General features: G+C 42.4%; 1 long non-coding RNA gene and 1 other non-coding gene across 2 annotated transcripts in view; both read left to right on the top strand.

The window, feature by feature from the left end:
- The first annotated feature begins 4,065 nt into the window (after window positions 1–4,065).
- The window catches only part of LOC118767867, a 22,219-nt gene continuing 10,755 nt past the window's right edge, over window positions 4,066–15,529 (top strand). The window contains exon 1 of the long non-coding RNA XR_005003773.1: window positions 4,066–4,142. This is a non-coding gene — a long non-coding RNA (uncharacterized LOC118767867). The remainder of the gene's footprint in view (window positions 4,143–15,529) is intronic.
- On the top strand, window positions 4,071–4,142 carry Trnah-gug. Its single transcript has one exon. It is a non-coding gene; the product is annotated as a tRNA-His (tRNA).

Genomic DNA, 15,529 nt, shown 5'->3' with positions numbered 1-15,529 from the left:
CCCAGATATTTAACTCTTTTTTACTTGTTTTAATCATTGGACTGCCGACTTGCTGGGGCATCGTTTTGAAAGATAAGTCGAACAAATCTACTCCAGTGCTCGTTTTAAGTCTAGTACTTAGTCTATCGGTGCCTTTGCCGAATCGCTAAGTTATATGGGTGTAAACAAACCATTACCGGTTGTCAAGTGGTATGAGGACAAATAAAAATACGAAAGCATAAACCCACGGACACATACACATACACGACGGGCTTCCATACAGTTTCCATCTATCAGATTCACTCACAAAGCATTGGTCGGTCGAGGACTATAGTTGGAGACACCTGCCCAAATCGTGAGTCCCGCGCAGTGGGAGTGAACCCGAAACCATTTGGTTGCGAAGCGCACTTCTTGACCATGCAACCATGTTAGTGCCTAGAGAGAGAGGGGAGCGGGGGAAAGAGAGAGAGAGGGATGGGCGCCGGCGGAACGCCTGTTGTAGATCTGCAATATCAGGGATGACCTAAGGCAAAATAATACCTATGTTGGAATACGGGCGCCGGATTTTGGCATAAGCTAAACAATAACTTTAGGGTTTTGTAATTTGCTGAACCCTATTTATAGTTAAAAGGCATATTTTCATTTTTTGTGAGACCTTCTGACTTGTGGTTTCTAGCAAAGGACCTGCAAATTCTGTATAACTTTCAGTCTCATCTTTTCTAACCCCGACACTTTAGGCCACCGCTCAGACGGACGACCTGTAGTAACTAAAAATTCCCTCAAATACACTTTCTGTTATATAGGCGCAAACATGACTTTAGGTGCAGATGTGTTAAGTCTTCTGTTGTAGCCCCGAGCCGACAAAAGCCTTGTGAGTGGATTTGTAACTTAGCAGTTTGGCAGAAGTGACCAACAGCATAAGTACCTGGCTTTAAAAATATTCACCAGGATCGACTCATTCAACTAAAAACCCTAGAAGTACCCCAGTATGGCCGCAGTCCAATGACTGAAACGACAAATAGATTTTAAAAAAGGAAGATTTAAAATAGATTTAAAATAAAGGAAGATTGACCAATGTTTGTAAGCAAACTTGACAGAGTGGAAACTGTGCTGAAGCTTGCCGTGTATGTATATGTATGTGTGTTTGTGTGTGAGTCCGGTGTAAGTTTGTGCGCGCGAACGTGTGTGCATCGACGCTTTGTGCTTGAATTTAAATCGAAAACGACGTAACTCGAGAAGACGTAAGTTGAGGTATGCCTGTACAAATTTTGATCAAAGTTACAATTCTGTGCAGCCCCGCCTCCCCCACTTTACTATCCCCGAGTGCTTCGAAAAAAACTTCCATGAGAGCTTTTTAATTTTTATAGTTAAACAAAGGTATAGTTTGTGGGGTTAAGAATTTCGCTTTGCAACCACGTGGTTTCATGTTCAGTCCCACTGCACCACACCTTGGGCAAGTGCTTTCTACTAAAGCATCAGGGCCTACCAATGCCCTGTCAGTGCATTCGGTCCCTGTTTGGTCACGGAATAAATAGAGAAAAGTATTTGTCTGGCGCGTCACTTCAGCATGCCACACTCTCGTTCTTGCTAACCTCAGCAACTGACCGTGACAATGGCGCCAGACACATTTCACTTCTGAGAAACCTTCAAGGCTTTTCACACACCATAATCCGGCAGGAAGATCTTCCATATCGTGGATTGAGAATACACTCGCTCGTTCACCTGAGCTCATTTTACAGTGAATTTTGATATGTGCACCTGTACTCGTGTATACGCCCTCACGTGCATGCACGCGCTAACTCGTTTTCCGCATTGCCCAGTCATTGACCGCACACTTTGGCACGCAAAGCGACACCGATATTCGGACTTACCTGAATAGAAATCTCTCCTGTATACGCTTCAATGATCCTCTCACCTGATACGCAAGACTTTTCCTCAGCCATGCATTTCTTTCTCTTCCTCCATCGTTCGTTCCCTTTTTCTCGGAACCTCTCTGGATTGGGAGTGATGCAGTGGCTTCACGCAGGCATAGCGTGGATTCGATCATCGATCGCCAAATTTCACTTAACAGTTCAACAGCACTTTTCTCACCGTAAAACAATAGTTTTTCTGTGAGTGACAGCAATTACATTTGCCAGATGCCATCGCTAAGCAGAATAATGTCTTTGCCACTTGACCCTTCTAACCTCTTCTAGGCCACCAAAAGCTAGAACAGAGATAACAGACCGTCAACGAAATCTATTGTTTTTCAACAATATGTCTGTCTTTCTAACTTCTTTTAGATAGTTATGAATACTAGAATTTAGCAAGGTAAAATCATTTAGTGAACGGACAAGAGTCATAGTCAAAGGCAGGCAGCCACTTGAGACCAAACGGCCAGAGGGAGAAAGAAGGTTACAACCAGTCAGCTATGAGACACAACTTCGCTCGACTCTATAACTTTCACTTTCTCTTCTCTGTAACATCATCTCTATTTATATACTACTATGAGATCCTGTACACACATACCGGCCGAAATTAACTCTTTTTACCTCGCATGCTTTTTCCATTTACTAATTATACATACCAACCCGTCGTGGTTTTGGATATATACGAAGTAACGTTAAATGAATATTTCTTTACAACCTCGATCACTGTTCTGCTTCCATCCTGCATACTGGCAACCAACACCTTAACGACCACCGTTACAAATTGGTGACCCTCGACCACCATGACGAACTACAACCGTTACAGATGGAAACTGTATGGAAAACCGTCGGATCTACGAGGAGGTACCAAAAGGTTCCCGGACTAGTTATGTTCAATAAAAAAAAATAATTTATTTACCAAAGTTTTGACATTATTTCCTTCGAAATAGTCACCTTGCACAACAATACTCCGGTCCCTGCCTTCCTGCCGCCTTTGGAATAAAACCTGGAAGTCGCTTTCCGTAAGTGAGTCGAGTGCCATCCTTGCTACATTCACATGGGTGAATGTAGCAAGGATGGCACGTGTGAATGACGGAACAAACAAAAAAAAAACAACGGAAAAAATGAATGACAGATTTGGTTTTCGTAGCTGACGAGGAGGAACGACGCCGAAACGAATGCGTCCTACGATCCAATGATGTTATTCACAGAGCCCCCTCCCCTGCAATGCGTTTTCACACATCTCTGGGTGGAGATTTTTCTCCCAAGACTATTTCCGCAGCGAAAGGCCTTATCACGTCCGAATACATTCGAACGGGTTAAATACGACTTACATAATTGTGTGTGTGTGTGTGTGCGCGTGGGCGCCTGCATGTCCATGTACCTGTGCGTGTAATGGCTCACTCTAAGGAGAAATGAAAGAAATGCAGTACTTTTTGAAAGATCTCCAAGATTTGTCAAAGAAATCGAGTTATTTTCAGCTTGAAAACCTGGTCCGAATGCTTGAAATAGATTTTATTTTATACTATTAAAGACACTCGATAACCAATCGGTGGTTCGAAACCGGGCGACGGATTATGTTTAACGCCTAGGAACTGGTACAGGCGATTCGATGATATTCCACGCAATTTCTATTTATTGAGTTTTACCCAGGTGGCTTTGGACAAGCCAAGGCCACGGTAAAAGGTATATGCTGTACATCAGAAGTGAAACCGGATCGTATGAGGAAAGACTTCCTTTTGTACCCCCCCCCTCCACCATAAAGTTTTTACGACTTTCTCATCATTATTATTATAAGACATGGTAGAAAATCAATTTCCCACCATGTTTAATATTAAAGAGAAAAGTTTAATGGCAGGGGTACAAAAGGAAGTTTTTCCTCATATGATAGTGAAATGAACTTGTTAATCATACGATCACCCTAGCGAATCATGGACAAACTGCGGCCCGCGTGACTATCTGAATGGTGTGCACGCCTAATGAAATATTACCTTGAATTTTTTTTATAGTGCAGCCTGCCCAATGGTGAGTCATATCCCGTATGGCCCGCTTCTCGAAAAAGATTATCTAAGCCTAATTTAAACAAAGTGATTCTGACGCGGCGTCCCTCCATATTCAGTAACTGTCAGAACAAAAGCAATTGAATTTACCTAATATTGCCAATTTTATCAAGCTGGACAAGTGGCCGTGATCGTCTAGTGGTTAGGACCCCACGTTGTGGCCGTGGTAACCCAGGTTCGAATCCTGGTCACGGCAGTGTAATTCCAGCTATTTTTTTCTTTTCTAGTTAATTCAGATATTCTTCGGTCTAAGTACAGAATCCTTGCTCACGACAGTACAAGGCGATTTTGTTCTAAGTTAATTCTAGATATCTTTCGGTTTCAGGTTCGAATCCTGATCGCGTCATTGCAACTTAATTTAAATTTTTGATTTAAATTAATTGTAGATATCTTTTGGAAACAGGCTCGAATCCAAGCCACATCAGTCCAATTTAATTTTATTTGAATTCAGTAATCGTTTGGAAACAGGCTCGAATCCTAGGTACATCAGTCCAATTTAATTTTATTTGAATCCAGTTATCTTTTGGCCTCTCTTTTGGGAGATTAAGCACTCAGAGATCAGCCCTCAACTCAAGTCCCCACCGGGATTAGATGTCCTAAATGGCATGACTAACGAAAAATTTACCTTGAATTTAAAAGATGGACAATCCGAATCTGCAGTTTCTGTTTATAATTTCAAAATTAATTTCCAGACAAAAATGTGTGTGATTTAAGAGAAACTTAGCTGCTGTTTCTAGCACATCTCACGTCCCATGTCTTATGATCAATGACGTTCCATCAGTAAAATTGCCGCCATTTTTTCTTTTTGTTTCCTTTTCCTTTTTGTTGTTTTTGCTTTTTGTCTTCGTTTTTTTTTTTCAAATAGAATGCATACTGGATTATTGCATTACTTTATCCAATGTGTCCTTCCTTTCATAAGACGGTAGGATTAAGAGTTATTATCTGGCCGACTGCTAGCTGTGATAATCTGGTCTTTGTCAATGTACAACCGAATAGTTTTATTCATAATTTGGATTAAGTATCGATCGCACGTGTACAGTTCTTCTCTTTTACTTGATTGCGGCCATGCTGCAGCACCGCCTTTTAGTCGAAGAAATCGACTAAAAGTACAAAGGACTTATTCTTTGTAAGCTTGGTACTGATTCTATCAGTCTCTTTTGCCGAGCCACTAAGTTATAGGGACGTAAACATATCGACATCGGTTGTCAAGCGACGGTGGGGAGACACACACAGACACAAAGACACACACATAAATATATCACGTGATCACGTGACCGATCAGGCTATCATATGTTGCTACACATCGCTGATCACAATGCGCTCGCACTGTTTTAGCCTTCAAATGACGCCACCCCGCTGGCTAAGCGAGCAGGCTACACACACACACACACACACACACACACACACACACACACATTATATATATATACACGACGGGCTTCTCTCAGTTTCTGTCTACCAAATCCACTCACAAGGTTTGGGGCGGCCCGAAGCTATAGCAGAAGACACTTGGCCAAAGTGTCACGCAGTGGGACTGAACCCGGAACCATGTGGTTGGTAAGCAAGCTACTTACCACACAACCACTCCTATTGATTTATTTTTAAAACCCGGTACTTATTCTATCGATCTTTCCATTGACGAACAACTAAGGTTATGTGGACGTAAATATTTCAAGCGAGTGGGGAAGCAAATGCAGACACGCACACGCGTGCGCAGTGCCATTTTAACATTACTATAAGTTCCCGGGGTAACTAGTGCATTGGGTCCAGTAATATTTGTTTAATGGTAACAAGGCTTGGCATAAAAAGTTCCTTCTCGTGTCATACTGAATCAGAAGCCGGTGTTTCATTTAATGAGGTCTATATATTCACCCTGAACAAAAAATCCATCGTAGGATTACTTCATTTTTACCGTAGCGTATACTCGAGAGAAATTCCTCTCCCCCTTATATAAACATACGTAGGCTGTCACATACTGACATCACCTTTGGCTGCTATTTGGACCCCGTTGTGTCCATCACTCTGATTGGTTGGTATTGGTGCAATTTACCTTTTACTCTGTCTCGCCAATCTGCAGGATATAACCAATCGAAGCTTCCAAATAAATCACGTGAGACAGTCTGTTCTCAACCCCAGTTTGAGCCTACTGTTATCAATAAAAACTCAACTTCTCCTCGTCTTAACGTCTTTGGTTTCAGATATTCTAAGGTCTAGCCTCTGACCACACGATGCAGCCAGTTCCAGCGACAGTGCCAGACAACACCCGTCCAACAGCATTCCAAGGACCTCCATCTTCGTCGCCATCATCATGTCTCTCACCAACGTCGTCAACAACATCTCTACGTGCACAATACCAGCAACACCGCACAGGTTCTAACATAGCGCTGTTCGCGAATTATTCACCATGGTTAACAGCAAACATAAAACCCACACAAATGCCTGTAAATATATCAATAAATCTTTCATAACTATTCTACAATGTTGTGTCTCTCTCTTTTCCAACTGGCACATTATATATATTATTTTAGCCTTCTGACATGAGTCGTTATTAGATGGTCACACTAAACACCACCTTGACCGTCTATATTACCAACTGAGTGGACGGGAGCAATGCGAAATGAAGTGTTTTGCTCAAGAACAGAACCCATCGCCCGGTTCAGGAATCGAAGCCACAATCTTATGATTGAGTGTCCAACACTCTAACCACTAAACCACGGCATACACGGATCAGAATTGAGCCCCTGGACCAAGGTTTCTCAACCATTTAAAAAAAAATCTATGAACCCTTTGATTACTATTTTATTTGGTAGACGGAAACTGAGAGAAGCCCGCCGTATAGAGAATAAGTAGATAGAATAAGTACTAGGCTTACAAAGAATAAGTCCTGGGATTGATTAGTTCGAGTCAAGGCAGTGGTCCAGCATGACCGCAGTCAAATGGCTGAAACAAGTAAAAGAATAAAAGAATTGCTTACCAACCACATGGTTCCGGGTTCAGTCCCACTGCGTGGCACCTTGGGCAAGTGTCTTCTACTATAGCCTCGGGCCGACCAAAGCCTTGTGAGTGGATTTGGTAGACAGAAACTGAAAGAAGCTCGTCGTATATATGTGTGTTTGTGTGTCTGTACTTGTCCCCCTAGCTTTGCTTGATAACCGATGCTGGTGTGTTTATGTCCCCGTTACTTAGCGGTTCGGCAAAACAGACCGATAGAATAAGTACTGGGCTTACAAAGAATAAGTCCCGGGGTCGAGTTGCTCGATTAAAGGCGGTGCTCCAGCATGGCCGCAGTCAAATGACTGAAACAAGTAAAAGAGTATATATACAGAGAGAGAGAGAGGGGTGGGGAGAGAGAGAGAGAGAGAGAGAGAGAGAGAGATTAAATTTAATTAGAGGATATGTTAACCCTGTGAAGGGAAGAGAAGAGAGAGAGAAAGAGATCGATTGGGGTGGAGAGAGAGAATATGGGAAAGTGGCGGGAGACCGATTGGTTGACAAACACCGAGTGTTTCGTCTTTAATGTTTTACTTATTTATTTATTTTAGTCATTGGATAGCGGCCATGCTGCAGCACCGCGTTGAAGGGTTCAGTCGAAGAAATCGAATCCAGAGCTTACTATTTTTTTAAAGCCTGGTACATAGTCTATCGATGCCGACCAGCTAAGTTACGAGGACGTAAACAAACCAACATCGGTTGTCAAGCGGTGGTGGGGGTACGGGTGTTGGGTATAAACACAAAGACACTCACACACACATGCATTTATTACATATATACGGCGGGCTTCTTTCAGTTTCCGCATAGAAAGTTTTGTTCGACTCAAAGCAATAACAGGAAACGCTTAGCCAAGGTGTCGCAGCCATGCTGCGGGACCGAACACGGAACCGCGTGGTTGGGAAGCGAACCTCTTACCACGCAGCCACGCCTATTGTAGATAAAAAAAAATGGGAATGTAACAGAGATGGAGTTTAAAAAGCAGATAACAGCAAATAATAGACAAAGTGGTAGTTTATAGTTGGTTGGAATGTAGCCTGGAGGAGGAAGTAACACACACACACACACACACACAGATGCACACACACAATTTACACGCTCACATATCACACATACATGCCTATAGTTACACACACACACACTTCTAGAGGAAGATAGAGAGTTGGTGAATAGCCGGAGTGAAAGATAGGAGTGTTATAAAGGCGGTGTGGAGTAGATATTAAGATAGATATACGGTGCGGTGTTTGGTGTGTTGTGCAAGAAGAACAAGCTGGAAAGTTAGATGGAAGTCAAATAGAGAAAGAAGCCCTACATATACATACATATATATATATATACACACATACATACATACATGCATGCATACACAAGCACACACACTCTCTCTCTCTCTCTCTCTCTCTCTGTATGTATGTATGTATGTATGCGTGTATGGTATGTATGCAAGTGTGCGCGCGTGCGTGTGTGTGTGCGTGCGAGACTTCTACTCTCTCCTTTTTGTATATTAGGAAAGAAGATAAAACGAGAGGAAGTGATAGATAGAGAACAGCGTAATGCAGAGAGAGAGAGAGAGAGAGAGAGAAACAAAAAACAAAAAACGAAAAACACAGAAATAAAAAGCAAAAAATGAACAGTAAAAGTATTAAATGGCGAAGAGAGCTGCAGGCCAGGCAAGTCTTTTAAGTAGGTTAAGGCAAGGAAAAAAAAACAACATATATATATAAAGTAAAATAACAAAGAAAGTCTAAAAAGAAGACAAACTGCATACAACTAGGCCATACAGTCACCCGCTTCCTCAGCCTATATATATATACACACACACACATATATATATATATACACACACATACACACGCGCATGAATATCTGCACCTATATATATGTATACATACATATGTACTTGTATGCATATATATATATATATGTATATACGTATATGTAAGTGGGTATATATATACATGCATGTATATATATATGTTGTGTGTGTGTGTTTTATCAAACATTTCACCCAATCGCTTTCATTAATATGCATTTGTTTCTCTGAGCAGGAGGAGCCTGTTGGCTTCCATTGAAGTTTCGACAAACTTTTTTTTCCCCACCTTCGTCGCCACCGCCACCTTTCATGCTAACCCCCTTTCTGTCTCTCTATCTCCCTCTCTCTCTTTATCTTGCTTTTTTTCTCTCTTTCTCTCTCTCTCTCCTCTCTCTCTCTCTCTCTCTTTCATCTGACTACGTGAGAAGCTAGTAAAAGTACTAATCTCCCTGTCTATTTGGATCTTTATCATGAACACACACACACACACACACACACACACACACATATATATATATATATATATGTTTATATATACATCTGTGTATGTATACACGCACGCACATACACGTGTGTGTATGCATTCGTACGCACAGACACACACACAACTATGATGCCCAAATATATAAATGCACACACACACACAGCCACACACACACACACACACACACACACACACACACATGCATGTATATATATGTATTTATGGGGAGTGAGGGGGGAAACGGGCGCCAAGTCCGATAACTCTTATCATGCACTAACGGGAGCAATTTCTATGTGGTTTGCCTGAACTGCTAGAAATAGTTAGCAATTCCTCTGCATATCATACTGTACCGTCTGAAAAATGTGGGAAAGGATGCACTTGGTAACGAAAGTGGTCTTAGGTGAACTGAACCTGGAAAATACAGAGTTTGGTCAGAGCTGAACTGCTTTTGGTTATCGATTTGCTTGAGCAAGCCTAACCTGGGTGTAAACAGTTGGCAATATAGGGCCTGGATGCACAATAATATGTACGAGAGCTGCAACGCCGTTCCTTGGTTGATCTCTTGGACATGAGCCGCCCAAAAGTAGTTTCTTAATCCTGCTAGGGATCCACACTCCCTTGCACAGATGTAGCAATGAGGGCCGCCTCTTAAAGCAGGCGTTCAGAGAGCTTACCACGCGCGCTGATAAAATGCTTTCATTCCGTCATGGAATTTTTCATTTGAGGGATTTGTCTTTCTCAACTATGCAACACTTAAAGGACAAAATAGAAATCAAATGATGCATGTGTCTGATGCCTTTTAAAGTGAAGAAAGGCCTTGAGAGGGGCCAATCTCACTCTCTGAACAATGCATGTCTTTGTTCAAAAAAGAGCTGGTTTATGCGATTACCTATGCTGGTGCCACAGGAAAAACATCCAGCATACTCTGTAAAGTGCTTAAAGGTAAAGTTGGTTTACCTTCTCGAGTCTTGCCAAACATATAAGGACTGCTTTCCTGGTTTCCATGGCGTTTGTGTGAGGAATTGATTGCTATTTCTAGCAGTTCATGCAACCACATAGAGACTGCTCCTGTTAATGCCTGATAAGAGTTATTGGACTTGGCGGCTGTTTCCTCATCTCTCCCCATCTCTTTATATATGTGAAGGTGCATGGCTCAGTGGTTAGAGCGTCGAGCTTACGATCGTGAGGTTGTGAGTTCGATTCCTGGACTGGACTGCTTGTTGTGTCCTTGAGCAAGACACTTTATTTCACATTGCTCCAGTTAACTCAACTGTAGAAATGAGTTGTGACCTCACTGGTGCCAAGCTGTATCGGCCCCTTTGCCTTTCTCTAGGATAACATCAGAGGTGTGGAGTGGAGGAGGCTGGCATGCATGGGCGACTGCTGGCCTTCCACAAACAACCTTGTCCAGATTTGTGCCTTGGAGGGGAACTTTCTAGGTGCAATCCCATGGTCGTTCATGGCTGAAGGGGGTCTTCTCAAGTTCCCCACCTGGAGGGGATGCCACTCCATCACAAGATAACTCACTTTTGCTCACTGAATGGACTGGAACAACTTGAAATAAAGTGTTTTGCTCAAGAACACAACGTGTTGCCTGGTCCAGGTATTGAAACCACAAGCTTGCGATCACGAGTGCAATGCCCGAAACATTAAGCCACGTGCTTCCACAGTAGAGTGGCTCTCAGACAGCTCTTCTGCTTACCAGGCTCTGCTCAAACTATCCAACACACGCCAGCATGAAATATAGACATTAAATGATGATAATGATGATGATGGTGGTGGTGGTGGTGGTGATGATGGTGGTGGTGATGGTGGTTGTAGTGATGGTGGTGATGGCGATGGTGGTGGTGGTGGTGATGGTGGTGGTGGTGATGGTGGTGGTGATGGTGGTGATGGTGGTGGTAGTGATGTTGGTTGCGATGATGATGATCTCTCATCTTTTATCAACACCTTGAAGAACTTTTCTATTGCACACATTTTTGCCAAACTGACAAGTGATGGGGACATAAACAAACCAACACTGGTTGTCAAACAGTGATGGGAGACAAACACAGACACAAACACGCACACACATGATGGGCTTCTTTCAGTTTCCGTCAACTATGGAGAAAGCCCTGTAGTATCAGCCCAGTTACTAGATCAAAGATCGTGTTGCTTCGTCAGCAAAATGTGTCCTTTGTGAACTTTAGCAAGCAATTAGAATGCAGCAAAATGGCCAGTGGCCAATAGAAAGATCAGCAAAGAACAGGCAGTCCGAGAAAAACAACAGGAGGGGCTGTGTTGTAAGTAGCTTGCTTACCAACCACATGGGTCTGGGTTCAGTCCTACTGTGTGGCACCTTGGACAAGTGTCTTCTACTATAGCCTCGGGCCAACCAAAGCCTTGTGAGTGGATTTGGTAGACGGAAACTGAAAGAAGCCTGTCATATGTATGTGTACGTATATATATATATATGTGTGTGTGTGTGTGTATATATATTTGTGTGTCTGTGATAGCCCCCCCACCACATTGCTTGACAACCGATGCTGGTGTGTTTACGTCCCCGTCACTTAATGGTTTGGCAAGAGAGACCAATAGAATAAGTACTAGGTTTACAAAGAATAAGTCCTAGGGTCAATTTGCTTGACTAAACGTGGTGTTCCAGCATGGCCGCAGTCAAATGACTGAAAAAATAAAAAAAAAGATAAAAGATAAAATGATGTGTGTGTGTGTGTATATATATATATATATATATATATGTATATGTATATATATATGTGTGAACTTCTTTTAGTTCCTGGATATGAAATCCACTCACAAGGCTTCTGTTAGCCTAGGGCTATAGCAGACATCACTCTTGCCCAAGGTGCTGCACTGTGGTATTGAACCTGAGACCGCATGGCTGGAAAGCATTCTCCTTAGCCATACCACCACACCTGTCCATGTAAGATATCAAATTCTTTATTCTTGTCAAGATTGCAGCTGTTTACTCGCATGGGTGCACACATACAGTGCAAAATAAGACGAAATTTGCACAGAAGCAGTTTTCTGTGCACACTCACTCCGTCTGTCTCTCTGTGCACAAACACTGCAAAAAATGAAACACACAATGTTTGTGAGTCATTATGACTTCACTGGTAAGTTTAGTCTATTGCCAGGGTTTACTTCATTCACTGGTACTTGCTTGTCCTCAGTGAAGTACAAATGTGTTTGTGTGTTGGAAGTGTTTGGGACCAGATCTGATGTTTCATTGATGGTAACATGCTCCCTTTCGTTTCAGAGGTCCCTGAAAATGTTGATGGGTTTAGCTTTTTTTTTTATGTCTGAACAAAGTATTAAAAAAAATAAAATTGCTTACCAACCACATAGCTCCAGGTTCAGTCCCACTGCATGGCACCTTGGGCAAGTGTCTTCTACTATAGCTCTCGAGTGGATTTAGTAGATGGAAACTGAAAGAAGCCTGTCACATATATATATATATATATATATATATATATATATATATTATATGCTTTTATTCTTTTACTTGTTTTGGTCATTTGACTGTGGCCATGCTAGAGCACCACCGTAAATGGTTTTTTAGTCAAAGAAAGTGACACCCAGGACTTTTTCTTTGTAAGCCTAATATTTATTCCATCGGAACCTTTTGCTGAGCCATTAAGTCACAGGAACATAATCACACCAAACATTGGTTGTCAAGCGATGGCAGGGAGTGGGGGGATGAACAGACACAATGACACACACACAAAAATATATATATGTGTGTGCCATGGGCTTCTTTCAGTTTCCGTCTTCCAAATCCACTCACAAGGCTTTGGTCGGCCCGAGGCTATAGTAGAAGACACTTGCCAAAGGTACCACGCAGTGGGACTGAACCCAGAGCTATGTGGTTGGAAAGCAAGCTTCTTACCACACTGCCATGCTTGTACATGTAAGAAGGTGCATGACTTAGTGGTTAGGGTATTCGGCTCACAATCATAGGGTCGCGAGTTCGATTCCTGACGGCACCTTGTGTCCTTGATCAAGACACTTTATTTCACGTTGCTTCAGTCCACTCAGCTGGCAGAAATGATTAGTGACCTGTAATTCAAGGGGTCAGCCTTGTCACACTCTGTGTCATGCTGAATCTCCCTGAGAAGTATATGAAGCGGGTATGTGTGCCTGTGGAGTACTCAGCCACTTGCATGTTAATCTCACAAGCAAGCTGTTCTGTTGATCAGATCACCTGGAACCCTTGTTGTCGTAAGCGAAGGGGTGCCAGTATGCATTCATGTATGGCAGGGGCCTTAATGTTTAGGATATTTAACTTGATCTTAAGGTCGGTAGGTCACTTTCCAACAGGGTGTTATGTCCTTGAGCAAAACACTTTATTTCTTGCTCTTCCAGTCCACTCAGCTGGCAAAAATGAATTCATCATCATCATCATCGTTTGACATCCGCTTTCCATGCTAGCATGGGTTGGACGATTTGACTGAGGTCTGGCGAACCAGATGGCTGCACCAGGCTTCAATCTTGATCTGGCAGAGTTTCTACAGCTGGATGCCCTTCCTAATGCCAACCACTCTGAGAGTGTAGTGGGTGCTTTTACATGCCACTGGTATGAGGGCCAGTCAGGCAGTACTGGCAACGGCCACGCTCAAATAGTGCTTTTTACATGTGTGTGTATATGTTTGTGTGTCTGTGTTTGTCCTCCCCAACATCGCTTGACAACCGATGCTGGTGTGTTTATGTCCCCGTAACTTAGCGGTTCGGCTTAAGAGACTGATAGAATAAGTACTAGGCTTACAAAGAATAAGTCCTGGGGTTGATTTGCTTGACTAAAGGTGGTACTCCAGCATGGCCGCAGTCAAATGACTGAAACAAATAAAAGAATAAAGAGTAAAAGAGAGTGTCTGTGGAGTCCCCAGCCACTTGCACATTAATTTCACAAACAGGCCGTTTGGTTGATTGGATCACCTGGAACACTCATCATTGTAACTGATGGAGAGCTGGGCCATGTATGTATGTATCCATGCATGTTTGTCTCTGTGTTTGTCCACCCTCCCACCACCAATATTTGACGACTGGTGTTTGTTTGTTTATGTCCTTGTAACTTAGCATTTTGGCAAAAGATTCCAATAGAATAAGTGCTAGGCTTTTAAAATAATTAGTACTTAGGTTGAGGTCGTTGCCAGTGCCGCTGGACTGGCTCCTGTGCAGGTGGCAATTAAAAAAACACCATTTTGAGCATGGCCATTCCAGTACAGCCTGACTGGCACATAAAAGCACCCACTACACTCTCGGAGTGGTTGGCATTAGGAAGGGCATCCAGCTGTAGAAACTCTGCCAGATCAAGATTGGAGCCTGGTGCAGCCATCTGGTTTGCCAGACCTCAGTCAAATCGTCCAACCCATGCTAGCATGGAAAGCGGATGTTAAACAATGATGATGATGATGATGATGATATTGGTTTGTTTAACTAAATCTTTCAAGGTTGTGCCCCAGCATGGCAGCAGTCCAATGACTGAAAAAAGTGAAAGAGAAAGATTCAGCTTTGATTGGGACAAAAGAGAGACCGAACAAAAAGAGAAGGACATTTATATGCTTAACTTAGCTTTTTACTGTGTCAATGTCAGTAAAGAGACAGACGGGGATAGAGATGTGCAAACAGAGAATATGACACAGACATGACAGCAGGTGATAACCAGAGGTATTCTTACTCAGCAGTTTGGTAACACACAAGAAAGCCATTATTAATTTGTGAATTTGTTCGTTGAACTTTAGGATTTGTGCCATTACAAAAGAGGGAAGGGAAAGAAGTAACTGGGAGAGGTGAGAGAGAAAAGAAGTAAAAAGGTAATAGGGATAAACTTCTTTTTTTTCTCCCTCCCAGTTCAAGGATTCCTCTAAGTGTCACAACTCTGTTGGCCACAAATTAATTCATTGAAAATTGAAAATTAATGTGGGAGTCACAAGCCATTTGCTTTAACAAAAAAGTTTTGTTGAAAATTTAAATGATTTTCTTCATTTAATTCTGAGAAATTTTACAATTTAATATTCACACAAAAATATTACCTGCATTATTGTAGCGGTAGGGTTTTGAATGGCTGCACAAACAGCGTCATTAAAGAAAAATAAATCATAAAAAAATAAATCTTTCTCTCCCTCCTCCCTATCTCTCTTACCCCCTCTCTCTGTTTCCCTGTCTCTCTACTTCTCCTTCCATCTTTATCCCTCCTTCTCTTCTCACTACTTCTTCCTTCGCCTCTCCTCCTCCATTTCTCTATCCTTACCCTCTTCCTCTTTCTCTGTTTCTCCTTTCCCACTTCCCTGTTCTCCTC

This window comes from Octopus sinensis, linkage group LG25, assembly GCF_006345805.1.
Source record: "Octopus sinensis linkage group LG25, ASM634580v1, whole genome shotgun sequence".
In the NCBI taxonomy this organism is placed as follows: Eukaryota; Metazoa; Mollusca; class Cephalopoda; order Octopoda; family Octopodidae; genus Octopus; species Octopus sinensis.
Note: the sequence above shows the minus strand (reverse complement) of the source record. Positions and strands in the feature narration are given on the sequence as shown.